This window comes from Coregonus lavaretus (assembly GCF_964263955.1).
Source record: "Coregonus lavaretus genome assembly, chromosome: 14".
NCBI lineage: Eukaryota > Metazoa > Chordata > Actinopteri > Salmoniformes > Salmonidae > Coregonus > Coregonus lavaretus.
This window is the reverse complement of record NC_140001.1, coordinates 44,019,372-44,030,366: the sequence shown is the minus strand read 5'-3', so window position 1 is coordinate 44,030,366 and position 10,995 is coordinate 44,019,372.

The window sequence follows — 10,995 nt, the reverse complement described above, 5'->3', positions numbered from 1 at the left end:
GCAATGATTATTTTAGCAATCCTATATTCTCCCTAACATCCTTACCCCATTGCAACAGATGTGGGATACACACACACACACACACACACACACACACACACTCTAACACACTCAACCCCTTTCCTCCACAATCAACCATAAGCTCAGATGCTCAACGGTTGTTACATCCCAGAGCCCAACTCAAGAAAGGACCCGATTTACGAATGCATATACAGTTACAGCTGTTTGAGAAAGCATGCCAGATTGAGCAAAAATTGACACAAATTTGAGATTTGATTAACCCATGTCAAGTCCTAGGTGATGGAGATCAGATCCACCCTCTTCCCCTGATACAAACACACGCTGGTCCCCCATTGTGACCATTTTCCCAAGCATCTCCGTGCAGTCAGACCTTTGATTATTTTGTGCCACCATGGCCACAATAGTATGCCCCCTCTCTGATTGTCAGAGTGTGACCCCTTCCCCATGGGTTACTGCAGCCAGTGTTGCCAGCACTGCCACTACCTGGGTGGGGTACCCCACCGGAATTCCCACCGGCTAGGTACAAGGTCGTCAAGGTTCTCATTAGCAGCTTTGAGAATTTCCTTGTATATTATGCTTTCCCTTCAGGGGGCTCTGGCTTTGTAGGACCAACCCTGCCAGGCAGGCTAAGAATCTTGAGGGGGCGGTGCTGCTCTAGTAGGTCTCTGACCGCATTTATCTTTCTGTTTTGGCTGCATATAGGCAACATACAGCAGGCCCATAAAACAGATGGGGACTTCTCTTTGGTGTATGGGTCTGTCACGATCGTTGAGAGACGGGTCAGACCAAGGTGCAGCGTGATATGCGAACATGTTTATTTTATAGAATAAACATACAAAAACAACAAAACGTGATGTCCAAGAAAGAACCCTGTACGGGATAAAAAATATTACAAAACATGCATCATGTTTGCAATAAGGCACTTAAGTAAAAGTGCAAAACATTTGGCCTGAATATAAAGCATTTTGGGGAAAATCCAACACAGCACAACACTGAGTACTACTCTTCATATTTTCAAGCATGGTGGTGGCTGCATAATGTTATGGGTTTACTTGTCATCGGCAAGGACTAGGGAGTTTTTTAGAATGCTGTAACGTAACAGAATGTGGAAAAAGTCAAGGGGTCTGAATACTTTCCGAATGCACTATAAATACTTTCCGAAGGCACTGTAGGTTTCTTATCTGGCCCGCCTGTCTACCCGTGCCCCAGGCTTTGGGCCTGGCCTGGTAGTGGGAATTAGGAGACCTCAGCTCCGTCTGTGGAGCTGCCCCCATATGGAGCGATTAATTAGAAAAATTCAGGGAGGATGCGATGGCTGTGTGTGTGTAGAGACCACATCATTTTGTGCAGATGGCCCGTATCATATTATGTAGTTCATTGGTCTCCTTCTGCCTTTCCTGTATCAATGATAATGCTTGGGTAAATTAATACACAAAGATGAATGTGTGACTAGTTTTTGGGGTTTAAGAGAAGCTCTATGAAAGGGATGTATTATTACTGTTTGTGTTGATGTGTATCTTTGACAGATAATGTCCTAGGAGAGGTGTTGGGTACTGTTTGTTCTATAGCTACTCTGATAACCATATGGTGATGATCAACCTACACTACAGGAAACTGAAAAGGTGGATTCACTCTCTCTGTCACACACACGCACACACATACACTAGCTTGCACGCACGCACTACTCAAGGCATCCCTCACCACAGCCACAAGCAGTTCACTCCCTTACCGTCCCTTACTGTCGGGCAGACGTGATTGGAGCATGAGGTCTGATACCAACAGCCTCAGAGACAGTTTCTATCTTGAACTGGACTGACCACCTGCTCTGATTCTCCTAAGCACACATGCACTCACTCACTCACTCACTCACTCACTCACTCACTCACTCACACGCAACCACACACACACACACACACACACACACACACACACACACACACACACACACACACACACATTTATGCTACACACATATCTCAACTGCTGCTAATAATTTAAACACTTGCACCCCAACCCCCCCTTCCCCAAAACATGTGTAAATATTGGACTATAAATTGTGCTTCCTGTATTATACTTATGCTAAAATGTTTATTATATTCTACTGAGCCATTTACTTTATGTTAGTATTCTTATTTTTTATTATTTCTTATTGTTGTTGCATTGTCAAGAAGGAACCTGCAAGTAAGCATTTTCTTGGACAGTGTATACCATGTGTATCCTATACATACCACTAATAAAAATGTGAAACCTAGCACTAATTCTAACCTTAACCCTAAACCCCCTAGAAATAGCATTTTACCTTGTGGGGACCAGAGGTCCCCACAAGTATAGTTAAACACGTCCACACACACACACACAGCATGCCCATGCATTCTACCTAAAAAAACAGAGCAGTGATCTACAGTAGCTACTTTCATGTATTTATACTAGCATATTTTGTAACAGATTGGGTATCAAACTGGGCTGTCTGTGCATCTTGGGCTGTCTGTGCATCTCAGGATCATGGTATCCCACTGAGCAAAAGCCTATTGTCTTTTGTTGTGGCAGCAAACACTTCTGCATGGTTAGTTGTTACAAAAAAGTAGAGGTCGTCAGGTCTTAAGACAAGGTTACTCACTCAGACGAGCATAGTTCACTCAGACCTCCACTTCATATACAGTTGCTCTCCTGTATCTTCAGATGGTGACAGACATTAATCACAGTGACACGACGTTGAACTGAGGGATACTGAGTCTGTCCAGGGGGAACATGTATTATATACTGTACAGATGTTACACACAGACATAGGGAATAAAAGGTATAATAAAATGGATTAGATGGATGGATATGATACCAGGCTCTTCCTGTCTATCTTATCTAAGAGTTCATCCATTTGAATGTCTTCGTCATATCATTTAATTATAGCATCTCTATGGTCTTTATTCCAACCCACGAAAGGTATTATATAGACAATATCTGCAATGCAAATAATATAGACAAACATAGGGGATTAAACAGATAAGATAGGCAATATATAATGTCCCTAGAATGTCTTCATTAAATCTGAACGAACAAAGAAAACAATGATTCATGATTACCATTGATCCCACCTACCTGTTTTATATCCCCCTCATAAAACACACACACACACACTCTCATGAAACTCCTCTGATCAAATAGTACAGTATCTCTTCAGATGCAAATAGACCCAGTATGCGTCCCAAATGGCACCCTGTGCATAAACCTATCCCTTAGTACACTACACTACAGGAACAGAAGTCAGTAGTAGCTCCTGGGCTCGCTAGCTAACCAAATTACAGACCTGTTTTTATGGGCCTTATAGACGTCAAGAGGGCTTCCTCCACTATAGCTCTCCTATGGAAGACTAGAGGGGTGTGTGTGTGTCATGGCCCCTGAACCCAGCTGCTCTTGGGGCATTCAGCCTTGTCCTTCTTTAGGTACAGAAACGAACGACTATAGTTTCAACCCGTGAGGGGGAGACGGAGCACACATGTCCTGTTTCAGGGCGTTGACGATCACCTTGCTTTCATCTGTGTGTGTGTGTGTGTGTGTGTGTGTGTGTGTGTGTGGGGGGGGGGGTAATAAGAGAAGATAAGTGTTAAAGGTCTGCACCTGTGTGGCTGGGGAGCTGATGCACCTGAGGGTGGTCTCACACACACATTCATGCTGACACACACCTCACTTGAGCAGGACACACACATACATAGGGACCCACACAAGCGCACGCACAGGCATGAAATGAACGCAGACTCGCGCGACCAGGACACACATCTACACACATGTTGTTACATGCTGAGGCATAAGGACACACATGGGGAAAGCTCACCAAAGGCATTCCTGTACACTCATAACGTTAAACACACAATTACACCTCCCTGGGGTCCCTGGATGACTGACAGGGGGCGCTGTGTTGAAGCCACCACGCAGACATCTTGGTACTCCTCCTCAATTGTACAACATATTTTGGAAGCTATAGAAATGCATTTATTAATGTCTACATTCATTTTTGACACGTTTATTCTATTACAGACACTTTAATGCATATTTTTTAATAAAAATATATTTTCTTTAGAGAGTACTAATGTTACTGTCCCCACTACAACAACAAAAATACTTAAATACATGTAATTTTGTCCTTTAAATGTTTAATTGAAATACTGTAGAATTCCATTAATTCCTCTGGAGGACTGCTCCTACTAGGGAGTGCCAATATGGCCGACCAGTGGCTTCAAAGCCTCTCAATGGCCAATACATAGCATCAGCAATCCAGGGTTTATATACGTCATTGGTCCACACATACTTGTCATTGATGTCTGGACACATACACACACGCACATCTGGTTTGCGTGCATGATACGGGGTGGTTGTGTTACTACAGTGTGCTACTTTCCTTCTGATGCTGTGTAGAGACAGTATGGTCCTTAGCAGCCCCAGACACCCCCCCCCCCCCCAAACCCTAGCCTCAACCCAGCCCCTTGCACCAGACACCGGGGTGCTTTCCAGCTAGGATCTAGGGTTACCCTGCAGGCCCCAACAGGTCCTAGTCCTCTCCCCCCACCACTGCATGACACATCAAAGAAGGAGAAGGGGCCTCAGTCAGAACCACACAGGGGGTCGGAGATGGGTCTGTGGGGTACGTCTGTGAGTGTGTGACTGAATCTCCCTGTATTCTTTCCTACATTTATATTGACCCATTTTCTCTCCTCTATTCTTTATTTCAGCGAAAGCCAGGAGAGGCTGGATTGAAAGGTGATATTTGAACAGAGTTGATGTTCATCATCTACTGTAACTCCCCTGTCCTGGTGATTTTTAATTAACCTACTACTACATGCTCCTCAAACGGGCTCTTAGTGTGCCCTAATGCAGGTGCCAATTATGTTTTTATGAAACACTGCATTTTATGAGATGCTGTATTAGGGATGATGCATTGTCCTCATGGTGTGTTACATGTGTACATTTGACTGTAGATTACTTTAAAAACCGGTCTGTAAATGAAGGCTTACTGTACATAGCAGACATGACCCGGTTTCCCGATAGCGAGGGAATTTAGGCTTACAAGTGTTTTAACAATGCATCTTTTCTTACAACAACCAACGATGTAACATGTTTCCCAAAACACCACGCATTGAGAAAGTTCGCGAAGTGCGTCGTTGAGGGATCGACACATACTTTCTACGTCTAGACTGTCAATAGCCAGAGCGAATTTACCAGCTACGTCTATCTACTCGGATTTCAGAACACTCTCATCCGAGTGTGCCAGAGCGCAGAATAACTGACACATTTACGAACGGCAACCTGTTGAATATGGCCGGTGTCAGTAAACGTTGGCAAAAAAGCGTAATTCAATTATTGCACAGTTGCAGTCCCCAACGCTCTGGATAACATAAAAACAGCCTAACCAGGTCTGCTAGGGCGAGTAAAATGGTCAGAGTGAGCTGTTCTCTCATTTGTGTCTGGAAGTAGCTAGCCAACCTTAGCCAGTTGGGTGCTTGACTGCTGTTGTTAGGTCAGAACGCTCGGATCAACCCTACTCCTCGGCCAGAGCGTCCAGTGTGCGCTCTGAGTTTACGAACGCCCAGAGCACACTCTGGCACTCCAGATTAAATTGACAAACACACCCGTAGTATAAACCAGCCTTTAGTCTTGACATTTTTTGGTTGTTTAGTACATAGCCTCACATGTGAATCCTTAAAGAGATGGGTGGGGCTAAAACTTCAGAGGGTGTGAACGATGCTGAATGGGTGTAGACAAAGAAGATGCTCTCCAGATCCAACAATAATATCAAGGGATTAGAAAACCAGGGCTTAAAAACAAAGGTGTCATTGTACGCTGATGATTCATGTTTGCTTTTAAATCCACAACTTGAATCCCTCTACAGCCTCATAGAGGATCTAGATACATTTTCTAACCTCTCTGGATTACAACCAAATTATGATAAATGTACTATATTACGTATTGGATCACTAAAAAATACAATTTTTACATTACCATGTAGTTTACCAATAAAATGGTCTGATGGTGATGTGGATATACTCGGAATACATATCCCAAATGAAATAAATGATCTCACTCCAATACATTTTAATAGAATGCTAGCAAAAATAGATAAGATCTTGCTATCATGGAAAGGTAAATACCTGTCAATTTGTGGAAAAATCACCCTGATTAACTCTTTAGTACTATCCCAGTTTATCTATTTGCTTATGGTCTTGCCTACGCCTAGCAAACAGTTTTTTTAATTAAATGAGAAAAAATATTCCATTTTATTTGGAACGGCAAGCCAGACAAAATTAAACGGGCCTATTTATATAATGAATATGAATCCGGGGGACAGAAATTATTAAATATTAAAGCATTAGACCTATCACTAAAAGCTTGTCATACAAAAGTTATACTTTAATCCGAACTGGTTCTCTAGCAAATTAGTAAAATTGTCTCACCCAATGTTCAAGAATGGCCTTTTCCCCTTTATTCAGATTACAACCTCTCACTTTAAATTATTTGAAAAGGAAATAATCTCCCAAATATCACTATTTCTAAAACAAGCCATAGAAAGTTGGTTGCAATTTCAATGTAATCCTCCAGAAACGACAGAACAAATAATGCAACAAATATTGTGGTTAAACTCAAATATACTAATTGATAAAACCCCCTTATTTTTTTGTTTAAAAAAGGTATAATCTTCGTAAATGATATTATCAGTAGGACTGGTTGAGTTATGCCGCACATGCAGCTAACAAAAACATATGGAAATGTCTGCTCTACCCAAAATTACAACCAATAATTGCAGCATTACCGCAAAAATGGAAAAGGAAAGTGGAAGGGTGAAAAAGTTAGGAACATGTCTGTCGGCCTTGCATTAAAGAATATAATTGGTTAAAGAAAATTGTGATAAATAAAAAAGTATACAAGTTTCATTTAAGGACCAAAGGATTGACAGCCGTCCCATATAGATTGCAAAATAGTTGGGAAGAGATTTTTGACGTACCGATTCCATGGCATAGTGTTTATGAATTGATACGCAAAACGACGCCGGATTCAAAACTTTGAATTTTTCAATTTAAATTATTATATAAAATATTTGCTACCAATAGAATGTAATTTAAATGGGGGATACAATCTTCCAAGCTCTGCAAATTTTGCTGCGAAGAGTTAGAATCATTAGATCATTTGTTTTGGTACTGTCCATTTGTAGCTTGTTTTTGGACACAGGTCCAGGAATGGCTAAAGGATTGCAATATTTACCTGGAGCTAACCCTGCAGATAGCACTACTGGGTGATCTGAAAAGTCATAGTCAATCAATCAATAATATAATAATACTTTTAGCAAAAATGTTTATTTTCAATTTACGATCTGTAGAAACAATGAGAATAGAAAGGTTCAGAACTTTGTAAAACATCACAGTACAGTTGAAAAATATATGGCAAATAGAAATCCAATATGGATGGTGTTAAGAGATAGATGGGAGGTGTTGAATGGAGCTGAAAGATGGGTTTAATAACAACTAATAACAACAAGATTACTAATTAAAACACACTGTGTCCATAATAAGTATATAGGTTATAGATTGAGAGCTTTTGTGAAAGAGCACAGTTAGAAAAATATGGCATATAGAAGCAAACCAGATGGATATCATGAAAATGATCGGAGGAAGTTCAGGAGTAAAAACGAACAAAATATAATTATTGTAGAATTTGACTGTGTCCATAAAATGTATATAGTATGTATGGGCTGGAAGTAGAGGCCTAAGCGTTGTTGTTCACTAGTTTACTCCAATTGGGGAAGGGGTGGTGGGGTTAGAAAGTAATGAAGGGAAATATAATTTTAAAAAGGATATGTGTGTGTGTATGTATGTATATATGTATGTATGTATGTATATATATATGTGTGTGTATGTGTGTGTATGTATGTATGTATGTATGTATGTATGTATGTATGTATGTATGTATGTATGTATGTATGTATGTATGTATGTATGTATGTATGTATGTATGTATGTATGTATGTATGTATGTGTATATGTGTGTGTGTATGTATATATGTATGTATGTATGTATGTATGTATGTATGTATGTATGTATGTATGTATGTATGTATGTATGTATGTATGTATATATATGCGAGAAAAAAACATATGGGGGATTGGAAGTGATGCAGATAATTCCATTGATGGAAGTTACAATCTATCTGAAATATTAAAGCTGATCTACCCCCTAAAAATAAAAAACTTTAAAAAAAAGAAGAGCTCTCCAGTAGGTACCAAAACATTCAAGGGCCATTTTCTCAAAAGTGAGGTTACAAGTTTATCAACTTTCAAAGCAGAATTACTTTCCCATTGTTCCTCAACTGTAGTGTATGATATCAATTTTTTTAGTCTCTACTTTTATCCAATGTAAAAAACACAATTTCAAATTTTGCTACATAAGATGTTTTGCTACATGTGATCACATATGATCGAAAGAAAGGCAATCAATATCATTGAAATATATACAGTGAGGGAAAAAAGTATTTGATCCCCTGCTGATTTTGTACGTTTGCCCACTGACAAAGAAATGATCAGTCTATAATTTTAATGGTAGGTTTATTTGAACAGTGAGAGACAGAATAACAACAAAATAATCCAGAAAAACGCATGTCAAAAATGTTATAAATTGATTTGCATTTTTTGATTGCAATGAGGGAAATAAGTATTTGACCCCCTCTCAATCAGAAAGATTTCTGGCTCCCAGGTGTCTTTTATACAGGTAACGAGCTGAGATTAGGAACACACTCTTAAAGGGAGTGCTCCTAATCTCAGCTTGTTACCTGTATAAAAGACACCTGTCCACAGAAGCAATCCATCAATCAGATTCCAAACTCTCCACCATGGCCAAGACCAAAGAGCTCTCCAAGGATGTCAGGGACAAGATTGTAGACCTACACAAGGCTGAAATGGGCTACAAGACCATCGCCAAGCAGCTTGGTGAGAAGGTGACAACAGTTGGTGCGATTATTCGCAAATGGAAGAAACACAAAATAACTGTCAATCTCCCTCGGCCTGGGGCTCCATGCAAGATCTCACCTCGTGGAGTTGTGAGGAATCAGCCCAGAACTACATGGGAGGATCTTGTCAATGATCTCAAGGCAGCTGGGACCATAGTCACCAAGAAAACAATTGGTAACACACTACGCCGTGAACGACTGAAATCCTGCAGCGCCCGCAAGGTCCCCCTGCTCAAGAAAGCACATATACAGGGCCATCTGAAGTTTGCCAATGAACATCTGAATGATTCAAAGGAGAAATGGGTGAAAGTGTTGTGGTCAGATGAGACCAAAATCGAGCTCTTTGGCATCAACTCAACTCGCCGTGTTTGGAGGAGGAGGAATGCTGCCTATGACCCCAAGAACACCATCCCCACCGTCAAACATGGAGGTGGAAACATTATGTTTTCGGGGTGTTTTTCTGCTAAGGGGACAGGACAACTTCACCGCATCAAAGGGACGATGGACGGGGCCATGTACCGTCAAATCTTGGTTGAGAACCTCCTTCCCTCAGCCCGGGCATTGAAAATGGGTCGTGGATGGGTATTCCAGCATGACAATGACCCAAAACACACGGCCAAGGCAACAAAGGAGTGGCTCTAGAAGAAGCACATTAAGGTCCTGGAGTGGCCTTGCCAGTCTCCAGACCTTAATCCCATAGCAAATCTGTGGAGGGAGCTGAAGGTTCGAGTTGCCAAACGTCAGCCTCGAAACCTTAATGACTTGGAGAAGATCTGCAAAGAGGAGTGGGACAAAATCCCTCCTGAGATGTGTGCAAACCTGGTGGCCAACTACAAGAAACGTCTGACCTCTGTGATTGCCACGGGGGGCCAGTATGAAAAATATAATGTATGCACTCACTAACTGTAAGTCGCTCTGGATAAGAGCGTCTGCTAAATGACTAAAATGTATATGTAAATGTATTGCCAACAAGGGTTTTGCCACCAAGTACTAAGTCATGTTTTGCAGAGGGGTCAAATAATTATTTCCCTCATTAAAATGCAAATCAATTCATAACATTTTTGACATGCGTTTTTCTGGATGTTGTTGTTATTCTGTCTCTCACTGTTCAACTAAACCTACCAATAAAATTATAGACTGATCATGTCTTTGTCAGTGGGCAAACGTACAAAATCAGCAGGGGATCAAATACTTTTTTCCCTCACTGTAGGCCTATGTAGCCTATACTGTAGGTAGGCTATTTGTCTTTTAATGCAGTCATCTCGGTTTTAATTTGATCCTTCCCTTGTTTGTAACAATTGCAAAGACATTGGCAACGTTGTATTTGTAGTCAACTTCGTTGTGAATTTATCGGCGGTCACAGAGAGACAGATAAATATCTTAATTCTATGTTTACGGAGATCCTCTGTGTATAAAGGCGGTAAAGAAAAATGCATCCAACATCACACCTAGCTGTTCTAGCTGGTCTAATGCAGTCGGTAAATAATGAGCGTTTTCAAGTGCAACTTTAGTCACGATTGTTTTTGGAAAATGCTCAGAGATTTAATGATGCTCCTACAAAGGTTCTAACAATGAACTTAGCCTTAAGATGCTTTTGGGAAACTGGGCCCTGCTCGGTTTGTTCGCTGTCTCTACATTTTGTTGGACTAAATGTTATTTTCCTTTGCTGGAAACAATATTATGTAAATACATTGAGATACCATCTATGTTAACACTCCCTTTTTCTGCTGGTTCCAGATGTATCAATATTCTCATATGGGGTGTGTATCATCAATCTTGTGATCATTTTTAAGGTTGAACGACTTTGACCAGTTATGTACGTCATGTGTGGGCTCGCTCCTTTTGTTCATCCAATTCAATGGTTGAACAAAAGTCATTCAAAAGAGTGCGTTACCAAATGGTTGCCAATTGCACTAAAGCCAAATGTATGCTTTTTCTATCTTCAAATGAAGTATTGAATAAAGATGGTCATAAATACTGTAGTAGAACAC